Genomic DNA, 5,960 nt, shown 5'->3' on the forward strand with positions numbered 1-5,960 from the left:
ACAAGGAAACATTATCAATAAATGAAAACAAGACTTCTTGCTCACAATGGAGAGAGAAAATAGTCCCTAGCGGAGTCACTAGAAAATTTGTCAGCCACTTTTTTAGGAGTGTGTATTTTAATTTAATATATGTATATATATACATTTAATTTTGAAAAGTAATACTTCAGGTTTTGAAAATACATGAGTCTGTGAAAAATAATTTTTTATGTTGACTAAAAAGTTCCCTTATTTAATATAAAAAATTAAAAAGGGTTTATATTAAGTTGGGTTCTTAAATTTTTCTATAAAGGAAAGCCCCTATAGTTAATTACATCTTAGATAAATGAAGTCACCCAAGAAAACTCTCAATTTAGATCAGGGAATATTGTCTTCAAGAATTTCAAGGGATATAGGGTTTATATTAAGCTGGGTTTGAGAAAAGCTTCCTATAAGGGCAAGCTCCTATAGTTAATTACATCTTAAATAACTGAAGTCATCCAAAAAAACTCTTGATAAAAATCAAGAAATATTATCTTCAAGGAATTCAAAGAAACAACTTTTCAATGAAATCAGACAAGGAGGTGTGAAAGGGGAATGTTTCAAATTTGGAACATTTTTATTGTAGAATCCAAAGGAGGAAGAACTAGGGGATGACAAAGATCCGGAGGAGAACCTCGGTGCCTTCTTAGTTTATCCTATTGTTTGGCTTCAATTTTGAGGAGAAATTTTAAGTGTTTCATCCTTCCAATTTTATTAATTTGGGGCTTACATTTGTGTGAAGCAATCACACAAATAGCCTGGAAGATATGAGGATTTAGGTCGCGACGAATGACAATCTCGGAATCCTAAAATAAGTTAGGGCTTAGATTATACAACAGAGTTATACAAATGCCTAAAGATAAGTTAAGGATTTATGTTGCATCAGGAAAACAACCTCAAAGTCCTATGGCTTTGTAATTTAAATATAAGGAAAGAAGTTGGCTTAGCTGGGGAAGACAGGTTTTGCTGCTGAAGATGATTGTGCTGCCCACCATGCTAGCTCCAAGCTCCTTGCCTTGACGAGTTTGAGTTTTCTAGGGTGTCAAGCTATGATGTCAAATCAGGTGGCCCTATGGTTGTAGTTCTTTAAATTTTCATGGGGGATGCTAAAGTTGATTAGAACGACACTGGTTAGGATCCTACGATTCCCTCGTTCTGGTACCACTATTTTCTATTGGATTCACTCAATCCAAATGAATTTACTAAACTCAACTTAATGAGTTCCATAAATTCATTTAGACCGTGGAAAGTCTCGTTAGCAACCGTAGGTTACCTCCTCCGAGGGGTTCCTGATCATCCGATAGAGATGTCTTAATTTAGTTATAGTTGTTGTTTTGTGTGATGTTTGTGATTAAATTTTGAGTTGTTTTATATTTTGAATGTTGTGGGGGTGAATTTTATCTTCGTTGATTTTAGTTTTAATTTTGGTTTTGGTTTTGTGGCTATCCTAATATTTTTAGTTTTCATGCAGGGTGGCATCGTTGTTTAGCATGCAAGTTTTGCAAGTATAAAAAGTATAAGAAAGACAGCACCATAAACTATAAAAAACGTATCTGGCGAGTCTTCTCGTTCCACCACCTGAAACTCAAAATGCATGTCAGGGCATTTTATATGAAGCAGAAAAGTAAGGTTTTGGTAGTTTTCCGAACCCTATGTCATATCTTGGTGGGTCCTTAGGAGTTTAATTAAGGATGATTTCGTTATGCAAAGCATATTAGGTTTAGTAGACCTCTGAGGTATCCAACAGGTTAGGAGGAAGAAGCAGATCACCTGGTGAAAAGCCTCGAGCTCATTTAAACTTATTATGTTGCTTGATAATTCATCCTATGAACACCCTAATGCTCAATGAACATTGATGTCCTAATTATCCCTAAGAGTAGGGTAATTATCATTTGTAATTTAGTTTTGAAGATTAAGTAAATGAAGACCCTTAAAAGGGGTAAGCTAGTGTTGTTGGAATACTTAGCCAAATTTTGGTCCTAATTGGGCTTGTGGTGTTTTAAAGGTCTTAAATTTTAGCTATGTTTGCTTTTCTAATCCTTATTTAATCTGTCTTGATTCAAATTAGATCACTACAAAGCCCTTAAGACCTAGGTAAGTTTCTTAATTAATTTTGAAAAGGTTAAGTTTTAGGTGATCATGATTCATTATTTGAATTTCATTTTAAAATCAAATAGGGGTATTAAATTGATTAATTATTGACTTTAAAAGTCATACCCCTAAGTCCTAGGTTCATTTAAGTTTAATGTTCTTCTCATACCCCTAAGTCCTAGGTTCATTTAATTTTAATGTTAAGTTTAATGTTCTTCCAAATTTTAATCATTTAGAAATTTATTAATTTATCCTTTTAATTACGAAAGTGAGGTAGTTTCTATCAATTAATCCCCTTCTTAATTTCAGTCATCTAAACAAGTTAATTAAGATCAGAGGTTGCCCATTCCACCCCTTGAATTAAGCCTAAATGTTAATCAAGGCCAAATTCCTGAAATTACACTTTTGCCTTTAAGGCTCTAACACTTCATAATTTGTCAAATTCAAATCAAATGACTTTGAAATTTTTACCATACCTCATTCATGGGTCAATTAAGACACTAGAGGAGAAAATTTGATTTTTCAAAATTTAATTTAATTTATATAATTATTTTCATGCAAAAATGGGATTTTTAAAAATTTGTTAACTTAACAAAGTTGAAGCCTAATCACTTGAAATTTTTACTGGAGGTAGAACTAGATCTGAGAGTCATTTGAGAAAAATTTCATGATTTTTTAAGTTTTACTTGAATTATTAGAATTATTTCAATTTATGGGGTTTTTATTAAATATAAAATATTTTAAATGAGGAAAAGTAAGTTTTGTCTTTTTAAAAAATTTACCTGAGGTCAAAGAACCTAAAGAACAAAATTTTGTATTTTCCTAGTTTTTCTTTGATTTATTGGAATTATTTTAGTGGAAATCCATTTTTTAGCCTTTAAAAATTATTTTAAGCTTCAAAATACAATATCTTTATTTTATTTTAAGCTTTAAAATACAATATCTTTATTTAGAAAATTAGGAAAAATATTCCAATTACTTCTAAGTGCTTATAATAAAATTAAGAATATTTCAATGAATTTTATTATTTTTGTAATTTTTATGAATTTTTAATTATTTAAATATTTAAAATAGACGTAAAAATGAAGTTTTTATTTTAAATACCATTTTATTTCTATAAAATTTTCCTGATCACAGAGAACTCCAAAACTAAGTTTTCATAATTTTTTGAGTTATATTTTGATCATTAAAAATTATTTTTGTGCCAAAAAGATATTTAACTTGAAAAATCAATTTAAGTCATCAAATGGACTCAAAATGCTTTGAAATTTTTATGGGGAGTTATCTAGATCTTAAACAATAGTGGAGATCAAAAATCAATTCATCTTGATGTTTTCATTTTCCAAAATTAATTAACTTAGTGTTTTAGGATTTATGAAGATTAGGTTCATTTTAAATAACTTGACTCATGAGAAATTTTCTAAAGGGTTCTCTGGTCATAGTAAACCTTCAAAAAAAATTTTGGATTTTTCTAGGAAACATGCTAATTATCAGGAATAATTTAAGAAAATAATGTGCATAAACTTGAAAAATATGGATTTCTGTCTAGAGGTCTTTTCTCGTCTAGAGGTCTCTTCTCACTTTAGAAAAATCAAGGAGTGTTCCCCTTGATAGAGGCTACAACATGCCAAAAATTCAAGCCATGGTGAAATGCCTATATACATGAAGAATCAAAAGACCCAAGATAATGTTTAATTAATTAAAAATAAAACATGTATCAAATGAACTTTAAATTATTTCCACATTGTTCTCCTCTATTCACTGAGTAAGAAGGTATTTTTATTTTATTTTTGTGATTTTTCTACACCAAGATATGGATTTTTGTGGTTAGGTAGTATTTTCTAAATTAGTTAAATCCCTATTTATCTATTTAAATGCACACCGTTGACTGGATCCTAGGCAGCTCCGAAGCTCCACGTGGCGCGCTCCTATTTGACGCCATTGTCCACTCTAGCAGCCACGCATCCCACAGTTCATGTAAAGAAGCGTTGTCCGGCTTTATCTTGACCGTTCAGATGCTCTGTCATTGTCCCCAATGGCCTAGCCCAAGAACTGTCCATCTTCAAGGTTTGATATCTCCCTCATTTCTCAACTAAATTAAATGAATTTTTTTTAAATGCTCGTCTAGACTAGAGGAACATATATGTATGAATAAGATGCCATGAAATTAAGCCCAAGAAAATGGAGAATCAAAAGAGGCTCGGGATGACGAGGAGTTCAATACCTTTGCTCTGAAAAGGGAAGCTTCAATCAAAGATGCTTGGCACATTCGTTGGAGACCAAGGAGGCTAGGGATTGAGCCTCTTGCTGTGGTGTAAGGTCTAGGTATGAATTCGACCAAGCTCGATTTCAGGTGTTGGTATAGAGCTATGTTAGGGGCTCTGTGGAAGGGGGATTTGATGAGGCTTTGTCTTCTTTCAGTGTTATGAAGGTGTGGGTAAGTTTAATTTTAGTTTGGTGGACTGTGGAGGTGATTGAGCTCTGTCATGGTTTTAGGCAGAAGTTTGAGCTCAAAATTGAGCTTCCACAGTAGGAATCAGTATGGGAAAGTGCCTGGATTGCACTGAGGAGGTCTCAAAGAAGCTCTGTGAGTGATTTGAGAAGCTCTCTCTGAGAAAATTTCAGCACTACCTCCAAGGCCGTGGAGGTGGGCATTTTATAAAAATGGGCTTGGGGTGGCTACCATGGCCAATGTTTGGGTGCAATGTGATGCTTACGTGGAGGGCAGAGAGGCTCTAACGTCTCATTTGGGTGAGGTGGCTTGTAGGTTTCAATTGGGTGAAGTTCAAGAGGGGTGGCCCTCAATTTTGGCTTCTCTGGCAATTAGGCCGGCCGGCCATGGTAGGGGGAGGTGGCTAGAAGCTCAGGAAACCCAGGGGAATCTCTCACAGCAATTTAGTGGGCTGAGGTTTAGTTTTGGCAAAAAGAACTTAAGCCTATAGAAATACGGGAATCAAATCCCTTAATTTAGAGTACTATTGGTCCATGGCTCACTTAGCTTGGGTTAGGTGAGTTTTGTCTCAATCTTAAAGTCCAACTAATGGCTATTGAGTCATTAATTTGATGGCTTTTGGGTGGTTAGGCCACATTTTGTGCATGGGTCCAAGTGGGAGCAAATGACCAAAAATTGGGTTTGAGCTAGGTTAGCTATTTCAATTAGTCCAAATAAATTTTGCATTTTGTGTAAGTGATTGTAAGGAACAATTTTTTATGAAGGATAAAAAGGGTTCTGAGTTCAATTAGAGCGTCAAGTTGAAGGATTTTGGAGATTTGGTCAATTTGGGCATGTTGGCTAGACTTGGGTCTAGATTGAGCTAGCCAAGGGCTAAGTCCGAATTTATTTTTTAGAATGGTCAATAGTAATTCCATGAAGAATCTTAAACATGAATTGGGTGCCAATTTTGGGATTAAGGCAATCAATTTGGTGAAATTTGGGGACATAGACAATTTGGGGCAATTTGGCAATTTGGGATTTGGGGCAATTTGGGGATTTTGAACTTAAGTTGAAATTAAATGAAATTGAGACTTCACCAAGGCCAATTTATGGTCAATTTATAGGTTTAATAATGTTATAAATAGTTTTCAACATAAACCATGGCCAATTGAGGGGGCCATGGATTTAATTTGGGGAGATTAGGTCATGTGCCTATATCAAAATTAAGCTCAAATAATGGGTCAATTGAGCTTGGATTTGGTTTTTTTTTATCACATTAAAGGTTAATTTGAGTTTTGGATTGAAATTTGGGGATATTGGGATCAAATTGATGGACATTTGAGTTGAACTTGGGGAAATTTGGTCCTTTAAAGGCCATTTGGGAAATTTGCCTAAAGGAGGGCCAATTTGGTCA

The sequence above is a fragment of the Phalaenopsis equestris genome, unplaced genomic scaffold (genome assembly GCF_001263595.1).
Source record: "Phalaenopsis equestris unplaced genomic scaffold, ASM126359v1 Scaffold000990, whole genome shotgun sequence".
Classification (NCBI taxonomy): domain Eukaryota; kingdom Viridiplantae; phylum Streptophyta; class Magnoliopsida; order Asparagales; family Orchidaceae; genus Phalaenopsis; species Phalaenopsis equestris.